The sequence below is a fragment of the Mus pahari genome, chromosome 12 (genome assembly GCF_900095145.1).
Source record: "Mus pahari chromosome 12, PAHARI_EIJ_v1.1, whole genome shotgun sequence".
NCBI classification, from domain to species: domain Eukaryota; kingdom Metazoa; phylum Chordata; class Mammalia; order Rodentia; family Muridae; genus Mus; species Mus pahari.
The window spans coordinates 62,899,709-62,921,629 of record NC_034601.1 but is presented as its reverse complement, the minus strand read 5'-3'; the positions used below and the strand labels follow the sequence as shown (position 1 = coordinate 62,921,629).

General features: G+C 37.3%; 1 long non-coding RNA gene across 1 annotated transcript; it reads right to left on the bottom strand.

The window, feature by feature from the left end:
* Positions 1 to 11,465: 11,465 nt before the first annotated feature.
* On the bottom strand, positions 11,466 to 20,001 carry LOC110329332. The gene is made up of 3 exons (XR_002380917.2): positions 19,876 to 20,001; positions 14,967 to 15,039; positions 11,466 to 11,626 (listed from the first exon to the last, which is right to left on the bottom strand). It is a non-coding gene; the product is annotated as an uncharacterized LOC110329332 (long non-coding RNA).
* Between the last annotated feature and the right edge of the window lie 1,920 nt (positions 20,002 to 21,921).

Sequence of the window (21,921 nt, the reverse complement as noted above, 5' to 3'; positions counted from 1 at the left end):
CACACACACACAATTAAAAATAAAAAATAAAAAATGCTTAAAAGTTAAAAACATACAATAGTACATGCAGTATTGTTTCTATTACTTAATTTTAAGTCTATTTTATATAGGCAACTTTTACTCCCACTTCTTCAGGGATCGCCATGATAGTGTAAGTGACCATTGCAGTAGGTAATAGGGAATATTTCATTTCTGCTCTAGAAAAAGCTATCCATCAATAACTTCTGGTGTTCTTCTGGGTCTTATATCCCAAGTTATTGTGTATGCAGAATGTCTTCTGGAAGTTGTAAAGATCTCTATAATCTTTTGAGCTAGAACAGCTTCCCTGGAGGCCGAATTTATATTCTAACAGCATATTCTTCATTTTTTTCATCTCCCCAAGGCACCCTCAGGAAAAGATTACCTTTCAGGCTAACCTATAATCTATTCATACCTTAGCACTATTAGGAGAGAGAAATGTCTCTAACCCATGCTATGTGTCACACATACAGCCAATCCACTAATACTTAGAGGTCCTAACTAATTCTGCTTGTACCCATTAATTTTGACCTACTAATTACTGAAATCATAACAACAGACAGACCTGAGAGCTGTGTCTGAAAAGTCTCATGTTTGAGGTTGAAGAGGGACACTAAGACATATAGTCAATAGGACTAAGAAATGTATTAAAAGAGTTATTGATAACATAGGCAGATAGAAATCAGGCTGGTGAGACTATGGTGGGGAATTCAGGTATCAAAATTATAGATAAACAGACATAGTGAAGGCCTGATGAGTGTCCAGGCCTACAAGGCATAGTGGAGGTATGGTTCTATAAGTCTGTAAGGAAGGAGGGCTTCAAGTAGACAAGTTATCTAGAATCCTCAGCCACAATTTAGGAAGTATTCCAGTGTGGGAATGGATAGCTCTGAAACTGTGGAGGGAGGATGACACATCCAGTTAGTGCATCAACCATTAGAAGTTAGAAACATGTAGCTATGGGTAACTGCCAATCATCATTTGATGCCTTCTATTTGGAGCATTGAGAAAGACACATTACATTCTCCTGGAATCTGAGTATTCTGCATTGGGAACTGATGTGCAGATTTGCAGTGGGATGCTTGTCATTTTCTTGTAGAGGCTGTAGCTCTAAGAAAGAGACCTGAGCTGCTGTCTGATCTGGATTCTAACAGAGTTGAGACTATTCATACTGTTTCTACAGTCCTCTACTATCAACAGATTGCTGTTTACACGATGGATAACTATTCTGAACACTTATTCAATGCTATTCTATCATAAATGGAAAGAGGTGAATGGACATAGGCAAGAGAAAGAATTTTCAAAAATGAAGAAGGTCTTAGTTTAGTCCTAAGTCCTGAAGCACTTACAGTCTGTTAGGTTGAAATGCCTTGGGGAAATGTTTAGTGGGTAACATGAAAGGAATTGAGTGTAGACATGAAAGATGTCAACATTAAGATTGAAAATTAGGTCTTGTCTTTTGTAATGAGTGAACTTTACCTTCTCATGTCACTTTTTATATTGTATTGGCATATATACTATGACTATCTCAGAAAATCTCTATCACCAACTCTTCTTTAGTTATCTACATGTGCTTTTCAATTTCGGATTTTACCCAGGTCTGATTTCAAAGGAACCATGTTATACAACAAACCACTGATGTAAGATAAGCATAATGCTTAGCAAAGTGTAGCAAGAAAGTCCACTAAACAATGTTATGTTGCACATAACATCAATACCTGCATCTGCATAGCATGTGTTCCATGCTAGGCACAGCAATAGATGCTTTACAAGTATTCACACATTTAGTACTCATAATGAAATACAAGGTAAGTCTATTATTCAACATCAAAATACCAACGAATAATAAGCATTAGGTTAAAATCAAGGAATTTTTCTTTAGATCATGCTACCTAAGCAGTGTTCTATATCATATATGGTCAACATTAATAAGTGCCTTGTTTATCCAGGATCATTGTTAGAATAAGATCATAATGTTCATTGGTATACCACATATGAACTAGGACCATAATGTCACATTCAAAACTTCATATCATCAAACAATGGACATGATCTGATTGAATGAACAATGATTCACCTGACCTACATGAGGCTTATTCAGGTCGTGGATATACTCATTCATTCTTCTGCAGAATGATTTTGTTTCCTAAGTGCCACCATCCATCCATGCCTCTTTTTTTTGTTTGTTTGTTTGGGTTTTTTTGTTGTTTTTTTTTTTTTTTTTTTTTTGTTTTTTCGAGACAGGGTTTCTCTGTATAGCTCTGGCTGTCCTGGAACTCACTTGGTAGACCAGGCTGGCCTCGAACTCAGAAATCCGCCTGCCTCTGCCTCCCGAGTGCTGGGATTAAAGGCCTGCGCCACCAGGCCCGGCTCCATTCATGCCTCTTAAAAAAAAAAAAAAAAAAAAAACCCACATAGTTAGATAGAGTCCAAGAATCAGAGTTCAAAGGCCCCCTTAATGTATGTGCCATGGCATATGAATTAAGAGAGAAATAAATTATATGTTCTACTATAAGCGAAGTGTGTTACATTCAAAACTAAATTCTATCGTATTGTAGTAAGTCAATCGTTGACCCACTGTGTTAGCAATCTTATATTTTATATCACAGGCTTTATGTTTAAGACAGATCAAGGTAAAGTTCAATTTCTGTTTCAAAATGTCAGTAATTATTTATACTGATTCATTTTAACTTAACTTGACACCTTCTAGAACCACCTGGGAACAGTCTTATTAAGAATTTCATAGATCAGATTAACCAATGGCTACCTGGGTAGGATTATCATGAACATTAATTGGATTGGGAAGGCTCAGCCCACTTAAGGCAGCACCATTCCCTCTGTAATATAGTCCTGGCTATTGAAAGAAAAAATAGCTAACAGCATCTAGCAAAGGGTGCAAATATTATTCTTTCTTTCTGCTCTTGATTGCAGAAATGTGACAATTTGTGTTCTTCTGTTGACTTTTCTCAATGATGAGGTGTAAAAAAAAAAACAACCCTCTCTCCCTTAATTTGCCATTTTTGTCAGGATATTCATCACATCAACTGAAATAAAATAGAATGCCATGTTATTTTGAAAAATATTTTGAAATGTCTCCAAAGTAGGCTTTTTGGTTTTCTATTTTTTTTTTTTTTTTGTTTTTGCCTTTTTTGGTTGCTTGGTTATCCAGTTGTCTGATTAGTTGGTTATTTGGTTGGTTGATGGATTTTTGTTCTTCATTTCATTTATGAACAACAGGTAGGTATGTATACCCATTGTTGTGGATGCTACATTGTGTATGGGTGCCCACAGAGACAAGAATATAGGACCATATCTCCTATAGCTAGAGTTATAAGTAGTAGAAGCCACCTTATGTGAGTTCAGGGAAATGAATGCAGGTCCTCAAAAAGACCAATAAGAGCTCACAACCTGTGAGCCATCTCTCCAGCATAGGTTTGAATTTCAGGCTAGTGCAAAGAGAGCAATACCCATGATGATACCCATGAGATAATGAAAGAGAAAAGTGAAGGGTAAAGGGAGGAAGGAAGAAAGAGAGGAGACAGAGGGGGGAAGGAGAGAGAGAGATGATTTAAATCTGAAAAATGCATGGTGCCCAAAAGTTATTTAATAGTATTATCTAACATGACATGAAGACTCTATTACATAGAGGAGTTTTTTGTTTGTTTGTTTTTTTAACTGTATATTCAGTTTGAAATTTCTAAGACTCATTTTGCCCATGGCATCAGATTATTTTAGCACTGTCCTATAGAAAAATCAGGAAGTGAAAGATGCTCACACATTTACTAATTAAGATAGATTTTGTTACATAGCTCCATACCACAGGAGACATGTTTTTTTTGTGTGAATTCAGAAATAAATATTACACCAACTACAAATATTTGTGTCAACAATATTGACACCTTGCATCCAAGTAGTCAAACAATCGGCTGTACAATAATCACAACTGAAGTCTGTTTTGTTGATTTACTGTGAAATAGTACTTTGATGGTAAAGCAGAAGTAGACAGACTAGGGAATCATAATTCTTGAACAATATAAGGTAGATTAATTGGACACCTAATGGTAAAAGGTGAGAATATCATGTGTTTCCATCTCAGAGTGGAATCAGAAACACTGGGATCCAAACCCAAGATGCAACACTGAAAGAAGGATGTAAGTGACTTGATATCTAATGATTAACTAGTTTATGTTCATTGATTCCATGACCATTGTCACTGCATGACCCCCTTGTGTACTTTCCACAGATGACTGATGTGACACCTTTTTTTTTTTGTACAAGGTGTTAATTCTTCAGCCAGCAGCTATTTCATCTTCATAAGCTATTGATCAGTCATCTAATTTTGACCTCATCATTTATCTCTCAGAGCCAAGAATTTCCATCATTACCACTATTCACAGAATATGCTCATATAACATTAAAACCAGTAAAAAGAAGATATTCTTTTTTTTTTTTTTTTTTTTTTTTTTGAGACAGGGTTTCTCTTTATAGCCCTGGCTGTCCTGGAACTCACTTTGTAGACCAGGCTGGCCTCAAACTCAGAAATCTGCCTGCCTCTGGCTCCCGAATGCTGGGATTAAAGACGTGCACCACCACACCTGGCTCTCTTTAAAATTTTAATGACAGGGCTTCTCTGGTGAGTTTTGATCTTAATAAAAACATGTGGATTTTCTTACATGATATTAAATCAATATATTTATGAAAACATACTTTTTACTCACTGGAAATTTTGACTTCAAGTAATGTATCTTTCTAATTATGTAGCAAAGGTCAACAGATACCTCCAGGTCATCTTTGAAATAGAAGAAGAAACAATTTGGTTGTTCTCTGATCTCTCATTCATCTTTCTTACGTACTTTATTACTATAAGGAAAAGAGTTAAATGAGACAGGATTTTTGCTACGATATTCTCTTCTCTTAATGCTGAGAGTGATCGTGAATTCTTGATGATACCTTGATTATATTAATGTATCTTCTCCTGACAGCGAGTGATAGAAAGGGAGAAAAAAATAGTATTCAAATTACACACTGGTGTTGACTCCATGTGACTCTAACTACTCTGAAATAAGATCATCAATTAAAATAAAATGTTGCATACACCCATGATGTGCAAATTGTCCACAAAATTAGATAAATAGTTTTTAATCATTGTAAAAATATTATTCATACTTGTTTCCACTTGTGCTTTTGTGGTTTTACATCCAAGAGATTGGAAATCGATAATATTGTGTTTGTTATTATGATTTTATTTGTAGATAATAGAAAACACAACTCAAACAAGCTTGGCTAATCAACATAATTACAGTCTTTTTTTGTGTGTGACTGAGAAGTTTTTCAGATAGTTAACTACAACTCAGAATGTATTTCTCAACTTTTCTTTCTTGGTGTTTATTTCATTCACTGGTGGCATTTCACCTCATGTTCCACACTGTAGCCCAGTGGTTGAAAGAAATCTTACATTCACAATTCTATTCAACATAGAAAAACACTTCTACTACCGCCTCCAAATAGATGACCTGAGACACAGATTTTGATTGGAGTAGTAAAATCATTAGTTAATTTCTACAAACTGCAGTACCCTATAGTTTGATTACACTCTTTGTATCTCGCAGTATGTCAGTTTTCTACAACACATGATAAACACAGATACACAACAGAGTATTCATTAAAACAGGATAATGTCCAAATAGCAATGGAGAAATTTAGACATCAAGGATATTTACATTCTGAGCTTAATGTTAAATATATACATCAAACACATGCCAGAAATAAACACACACTCATGGTTAACTTTCAAAGGTACCAAGAATATACAAAAACATTCAATGTTTTGAAAACATTGGATATCTGTATCAGAAGATTGAATTAATCATAGCACTTTCTGTCATTATTAGGAAGTCCTGTGGTACCCTCACTATCCCAAAAGTTATAGCAAGCAGCTAAGACCATATTACTCTTTTATCTCCTAAGGAGTCTGGATCCATTGTCTAATACTACTTAACATATTCTGTCAACGCTCTTCTCTGCAGCAGTAAAATATTAAGTAATAGTATCCCAGAGGAACTCTAACTCCTCACTAACAAGAAACAAATGGTTGGTCCAACTGACAGAACTGAGGACATTATCCAGCTTGAAGAACAGGACCAGAACTACAAAGTAAATATCACAGGTAAATTTATACGTTCTTCTACATTGCACTGATCTGCTCTTCGTTGTCTGATCCACGTGTTATTTCACTTTGAATTGGCTTTATTGAGAGATTTACACTTCATTTTTTGTTCTTAAAGAGCTATGACTGACCCTCTAGTAGTGACGAAAGTGAAAGTCTAGATGCCCTCTTCCGGGCATTTAAATGGCCTTGGCATGTTTTCATTTGTTTCCATTTTCAGGGAGTTATTTATTCCATTCTAGGTAGCATATAAAACTTACAGACCCTGAAGTGTTTTCTTTGTTTTGTTTCCAATGTCACCTATAAATTAGATAAAGTGATATAAGTCTCGTCTTTATCCTTTGTTCAAGATGGACTTCCATTTTCCAAGTATTAGCAACTCTGAGCTGAAATTGTCTTTTAAATGTCTACCTCATAGTATAAAGACGTCAACAAGCAAAACAATCAAACTGTTCTGCACATTAAATATGCTTTGCATTGACACTAACTTTTTCTCTAGCCAAGGTTGATATTATAATGACATAAAATGCAGAAGCTTTACAATAAAATAAATGTATATAACCAACAGCCTTAGAAGAGCATTGGAGAAAGGAGAGATAAAAGGAAAGTTTTAGCCGGGCGTGGTGGCACACGCATTTAATCCCAGCACTCGGGAGGCAGAGGCAGGCAGATTTCTGAGTTAGAGGCCAGCCTGGTCTACAGAGTGAGTTCCAGGACAGCCAGGGCTACAGAGAAACCCTGTCTGAAAAACAAAAAAAAAAAAAAAAGTAAAGTTTTACACAATCTATTGAACACTTTAATGAATTTTTAGGCATTTTAATTTAACAGAAACCTGGAATCTATGTTAAGCAGCTAAAAAAAAAGATGTAATTGCTTTAGATTAGTATTTTATATTATGGGATTTAATTTACCTTCAGAACTACTCCTTTAATTATTACCAGTTTGTACCTAATAAAAGTGAAAAATATAATGTGAGTTATAGTTACCTGTTTGAACAGTGAAGTACTCCATTGCTTAATCACAATATAAAACTGCTCTCTGGGAATATTGATGGTTAAGTATGGTTGATTTCAGAAGAGTTGTTGATATTAAAGAACATTAGAACAAAGAACATTAGAGGGGTTGAATAGTTAAGTTAAAGAACAAGGCAGTAATGGATAAGAATAGTCCATAGTACACTTTCATAATTAAAATTAATCTTACAGAGGTTCTTCATATTAAACTACCCTTAATCCAATTAACTCACAGTGGAAGTCCACACATTTGATCTAGTTATTTTGCTTTTGTTTACTGATGCAGTGGTGTGGTCCATTGTTCCTAAATGGGACAAAGACATTTGGTAGCATTATAGCTGGTGGCCCTAATTCAAAATTTACTGAAGTCAATGGACCTACAGTTTTAATCTATACTAGAATCATTAGAAGAACTGCAAACCTAGATGGCAGTGCTTTGAGTTTGTAACTCAGTAAGCCTTCAGAGTACCCAGTGGGTCTACAGTGTGCTTAGTATGTCTCCAGTGTATGCAGTGTTTTGCCTTTGTACTCAGGAGATTCTGCTGCCCTTATTTGGAGTACCATTGCCATGAGCTCATCAAAGGAGACATCTTTCATGCTGGAAATAGTCCAGATCTCCACAGTATATGAAATCAGCATCTTCCTATCTTAAACAGAGAAATCTACTGGACCAGTTCAACTTCACCTTTCCTAGGGGGATTCACTGAAAAGTTTGTTTTCACCATATTGAATTTCAACCTATATCTGTCCCCTCTATATAGCTATTGATACTGTGAGTACTATAAGAAACTATTGATTCCCTAATCGTATCTACCTAACATATTAATACTTCCCAAAATCTCTCTAGTGCCATTCAAACTTGTATCTACTCATTTGCATTATCCCCAGACTAGGTGAATAAAATTTCTTTCTTTTGCCTGCTGAATGCTACAAGAAGAAAAGATGCAAAGAATCATAATATCCTGCTCCCAACAAGCCCTTCATACTTTCAAAAATGCAAGAAGCTTATCTAAATGGTTTGTCTCTTGGTCTCTGCATTAAAAATATTCTGTATTTTTCCCCTAGCCCTGCTTCATATCCTGGCATATTCAGGGAAGATGGCCATGTTATTGGTTGGTTGTATACACCAGATGACAAAGCCATCTTCCACATTGTGCTTTTCCTCATTATTTAAATCTCACTGATACCAACTCCTGTTGACTTTATCTACAAAATATCTCTTCATCTTCCCACATCAAAACCATTCATAAGAACATTCATAACTACTAGAAAGTCAAAGAAAATTTCCATTTCTTACTCAAATTCCTGGCTAGACCCAATTTTTAAAACTTCAAATCCCTCATTAAACAGCCTGATGTTACAGGTGGCTACCACGAAGAATTACTAATGCTGTTAGGCAGTCCCATGGGTATTGTTCTTTTCATTCTCCAAAGCCAGAGAAAGTGAGATAAATAAATGCAGATATTAAATATGGTAGTAGAGTAAGTGCATGTCTCAGCTCTAACACAGAAATGTTAGTATCATAGTAAGATTGTGTGCCTTGTATTAAAAAATACAGCACAATCCTCAGAAATTTCTTAATGCAGCAAGATATCATTCATATAATCTACAGAATATGGGACCTGTAAAACCAAGGTCTAAATATAGATAAAGAGATCTATACTTCCAAGATGTTGCCAAGAAAGAAGCAAACAAAGAATGTATGCTCCTAAATTAACCAGAGATATTAGTAGGAGAATACTAGAGACCAGTCCTAAATCTTTTCTTGTGTGCTACATATGTATAACAATAGGTAGAACGAAAGCTTTTGTTGAGCTGAAATGGCCTTTATATTTAATTATGAAGTTATTTTACTTAATATATGACACTGTTCTGCCATTCATTTTCCACTCACTCTCCATTAAAATATTATGACCTGTCATTTTAACTTAAGAGGATTAGAAGGTGATTTCTAAAAATATAGCATAGGTTATCATAAGAAGCTTGGGTCAAAAACAATGTGATTATGTGCCAATATTTTTGGAACTAAGTATTTAACTCCTTATTTCTCTTTAGTCCAAAGATGATAGTGGATTGATCTGTGCCACTTGTCAATGTCACAAAGTCACAAAAAGAGTCTTCTCATTCAAATTTATTAAACTAGTGTTTCTTGTAATTTTGTATATTAAAAATGAGCTTACAGTTTTTCAAAATATGTAAAAGGAAAATATTGAGAAGGGATGAACATATTCTAAACTATGGTCATTTCTGAATGTGCAAATAAGAACAAAATTAAACTCCACTTGACCATGGTTGTGATAATTTCCCAGCAATTGTGCTATTGTTTTCTGTTATCAAAAATGGAAACATTTACTGCACTCATAACATATTTACTCCTTTGCTAAACATATGTTAAGGACTCAAACTTGAACAAGATAGAATTCTTGCTATCTTATTAAATCTGCCTTCATAATCTAAGAGGAAACATTAACCTATAAAATATTTATTATGTAATCTGTGATGTGTTCTTCATCCTATGGAAGAGTAAATCCCGTTCGCTGCAGTCGTGAAGGAGCCTGCACAGAAGAAATTGTGAAGGGTTCATCATGATGAAGTAACTGCAAGAGAATCCTCTTTCTTAGATTTATCCAACTCTCCCCTCTTGGCTCCTTGTAGATTTCTTTTCTCCTGTAGAACATGTGTGAGAAATAGAATGGGAGCGAACAGTATAAATCAAGTTCTCACTCAGGTCCTCTGTCCTCAGAAAGTATATGTCTTTTAATGGTTTATCAGAAAAATTCATACTCTCTCTAGATGTAAAACTCAGCTTGATTTCCAGGCATACCAAGTGGAAAAAGGCAACAAATTGTTAGTCATAGGCTAATCCTCATCACTTATTACTTGTTGTAGTCATTGTAATGTAATGATTTCACACTGAATAAAAATAATCAGTAGAATGTGAGTCAATTCCTGTGCTTCTTTTGTATCCCTTATATAGACAATTGTCCTAAAATTCTGGGTAATTTTAGCAGAATGATATGATACCATAGTTTTATGCATAATATTCAATATATGAAAAAAGTTTTTCATTAAAATAGTTTCCATGTTTATTATTTTGTTAGTAGATAAAGTTAAAAGGATGAGAGTCATCTTGGAATATCTTTGAGACTATGATTATTTCCATCTGGAAGCGATATTAAAAGAACAATAGCTGATTAGCCATTTATTTCCAAATATTCACATACACTGAGAGTCTGATTAGATTTTACTATAATTATCCAGATGTTGAATATATGGAACATGAGCTTTAAAAATAAAATTAGTGACTGACACTGAATGAGTCAGAGGTTAGGACAGCAGTGGCAAAAAAAAAAAAAAAAAATGCCTTTGTAGAGTTGTGTGTTTAATGACACTGACTCTCCTTATTGGTCACAAACCTCGCCATCATGCGCTAGTATATAGTAACTATATACTGGCTCTCTGCCACTGGCCCTTCTAAGTTCCTTTTCTTATTAACTGCTCAGAAATTCTCTCACACAAAAAGAGTTTGATCATGCTCAGAGTGAGCCCTCCCAAGAGAACTGTCATTTTAAGCCGTTAATTAAACAGAACATCCTTTTACTTTAGGAGTTTGCAAATGTATTCCATAGAAAACGGAGGGAAGCTTTCAGAAGTCATCTCCCCAATATACTTCCATCAATGCAGACCTGTGACATCTACTCCGTTTATTCTCTGAAACACATTTGAGCCCTTACTTTGCAAAACTACATTAAGTAAAAGCAATTCTAATCTTAATTCTTGTAAGCACCATAACTGTCAGTTTCTTACTTGGAAATTTGTATGTAATTATCTAAAGAAAAAAAGGAAGGAAGTTAGGAAGGGAGGAAGGGAGGGAGGGAGGGAGGGAGGGAGGAAGGATGGAAGGAAGGGAGGGAGGGAGGATGGAAGAATGGAAGGATGGAAGGATGGAAGGATGGAAGGATGGAAGGAAGATGTATATGAACATATACATATTCATATGTGCATGTTACATATGAATGAGCCAAGGCCATTTTATTGATATATTACAAAATCATTATATAAACAACCAACCGTGTGCTGTGATTTGAGTAGGAAGCATCTCTACACATATATAGAGCATGTTTTCTAGCTCTGCGCTTTTGAGAAATGCTTGGATTCTATAGGCTCTGACTTACTCAATGGATTAACCTCTTGAAGATTAATTATAGGATGACATTATTGGGAGGTGACAAAAGGTAGAAGGTTGAGTATGGTCCAAAGAAGTATACCAGTGTGGGCATGCCTCTGGGAAGCTGTGGGCTGTTTCATCCCCCTTGTCTTCTCTTTATCCTTCCTGTTGACATGAGGAAGCTGCTTTCTTCAGCAACATGTTGCTTGTGGTGATCCTCTGCCTCATCATGGACACACAGCTCCCTGAGCTGGACTGAAACTAGAAGCGAAAATAAACAATACCCTTTTCTCTTTTGTTGGAGACATTTGTCAGGTGTCATGGCAGGGAAATGAACATCTGGTTAACATAGGTCATAAAAGGTAAGGGGGGGGCGTGGTTGAAATAGATCCGTTGCATTTTTGGATCTACTGCAAAATCCCATGTATCCTCGCAATGCTTACAGCAAGTCATTCTGATAGAATGTCTGAGGTGGTAAGTGCTCCATCTGTCAGAGAGAGGATAGAAAATCCAGCTCTCCCTAAGAATACTTGCCTAGTGGTTTAGTCCTATTAGCTGTTGTTGAGAATGTTAATTTCACGTGAGGCATTCAGTCAGTACCATTTGGTGTTTAGAATGAACAATAAGAATGAAGATAACATGCTCCTGCCTGACAGCTAAGAACATCTCTTTTCACTTGTTGCCCTGTCAATTAGACAGCCTCTTCTTTGACAACCAGTCAAAGAAGGATACCTTCTTTTTTGTTGGAGACATTTGTCAGGTGTCATGGTATGGAAATGAAAATCTGGTTAACATAGTTCATAAAAGGTAAGGGGAGCTAGAGTTAATGAAAAACTAAGTCTAAGGAAGGCAAGAGGCTGTGAAGAGATGGCCGTCATGGCAGCCTGACTGTTCTGAAATTCCATAAAATTTCCCAGGAAACTCTATGTCAATTGTGAGAAACCCTTTAACCATGACTGCCACTAAAGTCACAAGCTCTGCTTTATTAAACTACATTCAAGGGATGACCCTTATGACAACTTGCACCATCTCCTTGAGACTTTACCTTGTACATGACAAGCCCTGGTTGACCACCTGCATCAATGCTTGATCACGACCGCTACTTTTGAGGCTCAAAAATAAAAGTGTGTTTAATGTATATATGTACTAGTAATGAGCAGAAACTCTCAAACTGGCATGGGGGAGGTGGAACAGGAAGTATACCAGAATGGTATTCACTCTACCTGGGTAAGCAAGCTATTCTTTTTCTTTTGATAGTTAGTCCAGGGCACTTTATTTCCCCATTTGCTGAACATACCTCCCCAACCTATGTCTCTGAATGATCTTTTAATGCCTATGGGTGGCCTTTACCAAGGGCAAAGATGATTAAGCTGGCAATACTAATAGCAAACAAAGTCCTTACTTTGCCCCTGTGGGCATTGGGTATGAATAACACGAGGTTGACTGCCAAGTTCCTCTGGAAGTCATACAAGCCTCTGGTCCACAAAGCTGTTCATGTACTTGGTTCAAAAAGCTGAAGAGTTCCAGAAAGCAGCTGAGAGAAAGGTATGGAGACTGAGAAGGAATGAAGAATTGCTGAGCAGTGTGCTAGAGTCAGTGAAAAACTAAATCTAAGGAAGGCAAGAGGCTGTGAAGAAAGGGTCCGAATTGCAGATCCTACACACTGGAAGAGTTGCAGAGTTCTACCAAGGGTAAAATTGAAGGGTATTAACATTCAAAGCCTGGAACTATGATGCTAGCTGTCCAGTCCCAGGTCTCTGGCATTCACAACCTAGAGCAATAATACACTTACTGGAGCAGCTAGGGCTAAACGTCTCTATCTTCCAAAACCTGGCATAATTCACCCTTAGTTCTCAATGCCTAGATTCCAAATGGCTGTTTCTGTGCACTTGGAACTGGGAGTCTCTGATTCAAAGCTATTAACCTTTAGGGCAGTGTTCACACCAAGAGTTACACAACTTGTTTCTGCCAAGCTGACTGGGACAACAACAGAGTGAGGAAAGCACAGGCGGAGGGACACGGAAAGAGAAAAGCTGGGATGACCGGGTGGGTTGTGTTTTCTCTGATGGAGCATTACCCACTATGGTGCAACAACCCAGAAGCTCAGCCAGTTTATCATGCAGCAGAGGGAGAGGGCTCAGCTAGTATCCGGTCTCTGTAGGGGGCTGCAGTCTTAGCTTCTGCAGATCCAGGAGAAGGAAGCTGCTAGTGCTAGTTTTTACGTACACTGTCAATACCTGCACAAGGACCAGATTTGTCAGTTCCCACGGGTTCGAGTAATTGCTAACAACACACATTCATTCTAAAAATGTCAGAGTCCAAGGAAGTCTCTCCTTGTATTTTTAAGGAGGAAAAGGACCCACATTCAGCTCTTTGTCCCAATGGTATGTCTGGAACAACTCATATTTCATATTTATTATTTCTTAAAATAGATATGTTTGCAAGGTTGCCATGGAGATTAATAAAAACCTTAATATTGTTAATATTTCAACAGTGGAAATTACATTGGTCAATATATTACTACACTTTTCTCTGAAGAAAAAAAATATGATAACCAAGACACATAAATGAGTCCTTATTTCAAAAGAAGAATTAAGAAATGAGTTATCAAAATGTTAGAACCTGATTTTTAAAAGCTGTTAAGGAAAAGCTGGGAGAGGCCTTTTGTTCAAACCATCTCTAAAATCCTGAATGCAAGAAACTGAAACAGTATTTCTAAATACTTCCTTCCAAAATCTACCTGGAAATCATTATTAGGCCATTTGTCAGTGGGAAAAAAAATATGACTTCACAGTAACAAAACAAACGTTTCTCAGGAATTCTCACCTACACTTTCATAGAACACATCTAAATAAGTCAGTAGCGTGGGTGGGTTGCTAGGAAATACTGCAGTTTAAAGTGCATATGTGATAGCTCCGAACACTTGGATCCATCTAGAAAGTAAATTATAAAATTTAAATGGACAAACCTAGTCATACGTTTACATTTTAAGATACTGCAAAATGTTAGAGTTGTATAGAATAACACACTAATAAGCTTATAATAACCACAGGACCTGTATTTAAGCTTATCATAATAAAACAAGGAAGATCTTTTCATTCAGTAAGAACACTCCTTGCCATCCCTTGATCTGGTTGTATTTTAAAGATCCTTTAGCTTAAGCAAAAAAGCAGAATGCTTCCAATATGGGGTTCTGAGCACCACAACCATTTCAGGGGTGTTAAGTTATAAATTAACTAAACACAATTGTTTTTGATCACTTTGCTAAGTATTTCAATTACTAGTTTTCCTTAGGAATTTACTTTCTCCAAAATATTAATATTAAGTGTATGCCTGGGAAAATAGAAATAGCTTCCTAGCTGCCCATTTCAAACATACTCTAAACATGTGATGAAGAATTCAAAGGTCCAGTTTGGATATGAATAATTAGAATTTTGGGGTGCTGGGAATGACAGTTTGGTCAATGAAGGGCTTGACTTCCAAGCACAAAGAACTGAGTTCCATCCCCAGAGTCCACAATAAGATAAATGCCAGAAGTGGTGGCATTTACTTGTAATGCCAGCTCCAGGGAGGTCAAGTTAGATAGGTCCCTGGGACTCACCGGCCAGCCAGTGGGCCTGCTTGATGACTTCCAGGTCAATCCGAGAATGTGTCTTAAAGAAACAAGGTGATAGCTACAGAGGGAGAGACAAGACTGTCTTGTCTTAAAAGAAAAAGAAAAAGAAAAAGAAAAAGAAAAAGAAAAAGAAAAAGAAAAAGAAAAAGAAAAAGAAAAAGAAAAAGAAAAAGAAAAAGAAAAAGAAAGGAAAAGCTTATGTAAAAGAAATAAGCTTTAAAATTTAAATTAATTTTATAGTGCTTCTATGGCCTTAACATCATGTCAAGAGTACACAATTATGTTTGTTGAACACTTTGTTGTCGATTTTGGTCCACAGGCAAATCTACATACATACATGCACAATAGATACATATACATGCACTTGCAAAATGAACACACAAATAATTAGAGTTTGAATAAACAAAATACATACACTTCAACTATGAATAAAGGAACAGATGATTCTCTATCATTCAATGATTTAAATATGATTTTTTTTCCTTTTCATCCAAATTCCATTCTATGGCAAGGAAAATGGATGAAGGGTCCCTTTTATAGAAGGCAGCACTGAGAACCCATGATTCCAGTCTCAATCACCTCTTTAAGTAAATTAATGGTCTTTTAGTACATAACAGGTTTCAATGAAGCAATGACTGAGAACATTCATAATGAGGTGCATAAATCCATATAGAAAACTGATCCAGGGAGCCTTTTCTAACTTACCTGGTAGAAAGCAACAAGAGCGACAGATTTGCACTTTTATACAAATTTGAATGAGCTGTGCATGTCAAGCTCAAAGTATTTTCACAAATATTGAGTTTTACCTTAAGACATTGACAGTTATTTTGTTTTCTCCTTAATTCAAAATAGTAAACCAAAGTATTTATTTTTCTAAATTAAAATAAAATATGTAAAAGAAATAAGCTTCAAAATTTAAATTAATTTTATAATGCTTCTATGGCCTTGACATCATGTCAAGACTACACAGTTATGTTTGTTGCATACTTGGAAATAATAAACTCCAGGAAACCATTCAGGGTTTGTTAAAAAATCAAAACGCAAACAAACAAACAAGCAAACAGAACCCAATGGTGCCATATGCTTTGCTGCTGTTATTTCATTGCTAATTTTGAAAATTGTGATGAAGCCCTTTGCAAATCCAGACTTCTGGGTTTCTTGCACAGGCTCTATGGAAGTCGAGAATAATTTTAAACCTGCACTTTTGTAGTTCATCAACCTCATCTGTCACGTATGTGTCACTGAAATGAGAAAAGCCTTAGAAGGCAGGAAAAAATTAAAAACAAATTAATGTGGGAAGATGATATAAATCAAGTGGCAAAACCAGGAGTGAGTTATCAAAGGATCTTTCATCAGGAGGGAAATGCATTTGCCTTTCTCTCAAGAGGAGCCCATTATGTGTTTTTGTTTGCACTATTATCCTTCAAGTGGCGTATTAAAGAAATGGATTTGTTAGGATTTAGAATGTGTTTCACTCTGATAGGAAAAGTAGTGGGCACCTCAAATTTAATTTGAAAAGACATAAACTTTGAAAGTCTATGTAGACCCTGGGCAGTAATGAGTGCTAAGAAAAACAAACATTATTTTCAACTTAAGACATGGATGAATTTTCCACCCACAGGAAAAATACAACTATGCTATACTTATTCTATCTGCAGTCCTCAGAATTTATTCAGCTAAATATGGCAATTTGATGTCTCTGCTTTGTGTTTGAAGAATACTTTGTTTATGGAGAGTGGAATCAAACAATTAAAAAAAGGATTGCTTGTGTTTCCTGTGTGTATGTTTATTGGGACAAACCACATTGACATACCAATCAGTTTTAACAGATTCCTTTGCTAAGCAATTTGAGGAAAGATAAAAGGTAGGTAGACATTTAAGCATAAAAAAAACTTGCCTTATAACTGCCCAACCAAATATCACATCTATTATTCAGTAACGTATAGACACCCATGTTATAATCTTCCAAAAAGAGAGGGACTGGTCATAAGGATGATGTGAGAGGCAGTGGTGCAATTGTTGCAGAAGGAATGTCTAGCTATTTAATTCATTGTAAGCTACCTACAAATAATATAGTCAGAAAACACTATAGTGATAGCATGTATGTCCCAGGCTTAAGATCTGTCAGTGTCTCAAAACTTAGGCAAAAGAGAGCTGGAGACCATGGAGCTTGGGCAAGTAAGATAATGAGTTATAAATGGATAACACAGGAAGTTTTACTCAGAAACCAACCTATTTTTTTTTTTTTTTTTTTTGCAAGGTCCTTAGGAACAGGCTTTCTAGTGGCTCAGGTCAAGGATGAGTCAAGTTCGAGAGCTGGAAATAAGAGAAATTGGCTAATGGGTAATTTCCTCTGACTAATCGGTTGGGGGGGGTATAGCTTATTACCGGAGAGGTAACAAATGAAAATTTGGAGTGGCTATGGCATATGGGTAAATAAAAAGGGTCACGTAGGAAATGGTGGCTCTTTACAAGACACTACTCCTAGAACAAAACTTCCCCCTCAAGATTACAGAACAAATATAAAATTCAACAGCATCAGTCATGACACATCCCCCACCCCCATCTTTTGCTTCTGCTGTTGGCCGTTCCTGTCTCTCCTGCAAAGATACCAGAAGAGTCAGACCTACTGTAAAAAGTGGAAGACAGACAGGGATAGGAAAGAAGAATGGCATTGGAAAGGCATTAAGAAGCCCTACCCAGGAGAACAGAATATGAGCTGAGATTGAACATTTCAAATTATATCAGATTGGGGCCGACGATACGTTTCAGAAGATAAATTTATTCCATTCTAGCAAGAGAAACTGAGTTTGAATCCCTAACAGTCACAACAAACTGCAGATGCAAAACAAATAAACAAACCACAAAAAACAACAACAGGCTTATGACTGTTACTCTAGGGCTGAGTTAGGGGACAGGCCAAGCTCAAGAACTTGCTGACCAGATTACCTGAGAGGAAAAGTTACAGGTTTAGTGGGAGAGCTGGTCTCACAAAATAAGGTGTCAAGTGAAGGAGGAAGTCAGGTAGCAGACACATTGATCCCTAGCCTCTCATGCTGCCTGGGGGAAGACAACAGCATACATACATATGCTCTCTCTAGATCTTTCTATCTCTCCTTCCCTCCCTCTCTCCCTCCCTCTCCCCCCTCTCTCCTTCCTTCCCTTTTCCCTCCCTCCCTCCTCCTCCCCCTCCTCCTCCTCCTCCTAGTCTTCTTCCTCTCTCTCTCTCTGCATCCTCTTATAAAAAGAACTAAGAGAGAAATGGGGAAATGTATGATCATGACCATGACTTACCCTCAGCTGAGTGAGCAGAGTGTTAGTCCGTGTTAGTCCTAGAGCCTGACTGGTTTGGAAAACTCTGATCATGGAAGACACTTGAGGCTCCCAAGGAGCAGTTGGTCTGGTAGGGGGAAGAAAAAAAAAACAAAAAAAACAATAAAAAAAACAAGCTGTTAAGTGTGCGTTTGAAGCCTTTTTACAGCAGGTGTGCTGTACTGAGTTTCTCTGGCCTGAATAAAAAAAAAAAAGGCACGTCTGACATCACAATGAGCAAGCACACACCAGTGATTTTTATTATGTCTCAGCTGCTTAGAATAAGGAGGCATGCTAAATTAAGTGGGTGGTGATTTTTCCCTCCTGGGAAATGCTCCATAAATTTAAACTGTATAAACCTTTAAATTCCTTGTGGCTCATTGTCTTAATCAAGAGCTCCACTTAACCATGTTATGGCTGGGGAGATGGCTCAGTGGGAAAAGAGCTTAGTGCCCAAACTTAAGAACGTGAGCTCTGATCCCTGGCACCATCGAAATGATGGGTATGGACATGCGATTCTGTATCCCGAAGTTGAATTGGTCAGCTCCAGGTTCGGGAAGAAACACTTGCTTGAACATTAGGCAAAGTACAATAGAACAAGACAGCTGACCTTAGAACTCTCATGTTCACACATGCACCCCTTGGGCTAACTCTCACACAAACATACATGTACATGTAGGCATGCAACACAGACACATACACATGTATGCATGCACAGTCAAAAGAGCACTATTTTGTTGACTTGTAATTTTATCCTGTGAATTAAGTCAATAGGAGCTCAAAAAAATAGCTCTTCAAAACAGAATAGCACATATTATTCGTGTTATAGAATACCACTATCAAATATGGAAAAAATACATCATAAATTACATAATTAATTTTGAATGGCTGAGAAGAAAATGGTTCTGGTTCTAAGTAATACAATGCTGATAACTCTCAGTCAATTTCACTGTTTAGGAAGAGTGAGACCTTTCATCACCACTGTGATAAATTGGGAGTGGAATCCATTCTGTGTCTTCTGTAATTTTGCAGTAATAGTGTCATTTCTGATACACTTTGTCTCTGTCATCAAGGTAATATGATTTGTTTCTTAATTACATTTCTGGGCAAAGGGAAAAATAACAAAGAGCTACAGCAGTGAATTCATCACCTTCCCGTGTTACAGTGAGCCTTGGTTAATGCTAAAGGGTACAGAGAAAAGAGGCTCTGCAAGCCAGATTACTTTTGCCTTTCTTCTTCCTTGTCCCCCTTTGCTGGATGTATTATTATTCTGCATTCCATAAATTAAATGTAATTACCCTTTAGCTTCATATTTATTTCTCAGAATGCTGAAGTAAGTAGTGCAGTTTACCAGGAGGCCTGCCGAGGTGCATGGGAGGTGGGGGGTGAGCAAAATATATCCTTCCTTCTAGATGCCTTCATCAAGGTTCCATTTAAACACACAATCTCAGAGAAGGGACAGTTATGCCTAAAGTGTACCACCAGCTAATGCAGACCACCACAGGGACACCAAAAGGCACCGTGATTTTTAGAACTTTTCCATTACCCTTTATTCCACAATATTCACAACGTCCATTCTAACCTTCGGTGAACGGTTCTGAGTCAGAAGCATCATTTTCCCTCTCCTCATGTAGCATCACTCTTGAAGATCCTGTCCTCCTTTCTCAGGTCTCTAAAAGCAGCCACCTCTTCTTGCCACCTGCAGCATAGACACGCAAGTAACAACTGAGCAAGTGTTCTTTCTCCTCCTCCTCCTCCTCTTCCTCCTCCTCCTCCTCCTCCTCCTCCTCCTCCTCCTCCTCCTCCCTTCCAACCTGGAGAGTCAGCTGAGCTCAATCTGGTGGAGCAGGCTGACCTCAGCTGACACTCTCCAAACATTTATTTAGCACCACACTAGATGCGAATAAAAATAAAAATAAACAAAAATAGAGCGTGCGGCCTCCCAACACTGACAGTATATTTATTAATCCACTTGAGGAGGCTCCCGTAAGTTTATTCACACTGAACTGTTATTAGTTGACAAGTGTTAGCTCCATAAGGTGTTATTACAACAGGTTCCTTAGCAACCCAGTTTCTCCTCCCATGTTCCCGAATGTAGCTGAGGGAGAGTCTGACTTCCTGGGGTATTGCTCTGCAGCAGGAGCTCTGGAGCAAATCTGTCAAAGAATTATAAAGTTGCCCAGCTAAAACTCTGGAGAATCACCTGCCATCCTTTTTTCATCGTGGGCCTTTTAGAGAATGGGCTCCCAGAAATGTCCCTTAACAGATTTTTTTTTTCTGCCAACCAAGAGGCCAAGTGTGCACACCTGACCTTAGAGCCCGAAGCTTCAAGAGACTCATTTTCTCATTAAGGGGTTTTATTCCCCTTCAAAGCACCATAATGTGGCTTGAAAAACTGCTTTCCTTTAAGACATTGTTTCCCAGCCTGATGTACTCTGCAGAGTAATGACCACAGAACTTAAGTTCAATGGACAATGGTCCTACAGGGCACCATTGCACGTGTTCTGGAGAGAGGAATTTTCGGCTGGAAACCAAGTAGCCTCCTGAGTGAGTTTCACCTTTCCGTGAGTGCCTAGGTGAAAGGAATCCTAAGGAAAATCCATGGGAAGGCATCTTAGGTTGGCTATTTATAGGGAATAACTCTACCTCTGTGTATTTATAAGCATTTCCAAATTAGACTATGGCTACATATAGGAATAAGCAAGTATATTATGTATATATTTGATCAGTGATATTTTTAACACTAAACAGTGAGAAATTAACACTGCCATCCTTAAACGGGTACAACATCTCATTTAGCATGAAATGGCCAATGAATAAAAATAAAATGTAGATTTTATTTACCCTCAAAAAGATCATGACCTACTCTATATTTAGACAGGGTAATATTTATAAATTTGCCTTTAAGATGTATGAAACCGGACTGCAATTCCAGTTAGTTTTAACTTGTGAACCTAAAGATTAGATAAACAGCCATTACGTATAAAGACCATCTTGCCTTCATTTGTTCTTGTCTCCGGAAAAGTAATGACTTAATGGTAATGTCAAGAAACCGAGTAAGATCAAGCCATGCGCTAGGGTGGCTTAATGTCGTAAGATGTCTTGCACACTAAATAGAATGGGAAATCCAGTACAAGGTTTGGGATGCCTTCATCTCCATGGCTCAAATAGGACAGTGAAAATGCTCTAAATAGATATCCATATTGCCCGTATCACTGCAAGAACAAAAATGACCGGCCGGCTAGACACAGGGGCCAGAAGTAGTGAAGGTATTGGTGGATTATAAACCATGTTATTCTGAGGAGGCCTTGAGATGGAGTGAGGAATCAAGCCAACACTCATAGCCATTTACAATTAAGCTTGAAGTTTCTACCCCACAAAGCTAGAAAAAAAGAAAAAAAGTATGGCTATACATGAAAGGGGATGGCTGTCAGAATCCCTCCCCCCCCCCCCCCCCCCCGCGCGCGCGCCGTGATTGTGGGACTGAAGATGGATGCTACCCCTATAGGGGTGTGGCAATATCCAATGAGCCAGGAGGATAGGGATGGAATTAGGCAACATATTCAGAGACTATTAAAACAAGGTATTTTGGTGCCTTGTCAGTCGCCCTGGAATACCCCTCTGTTGC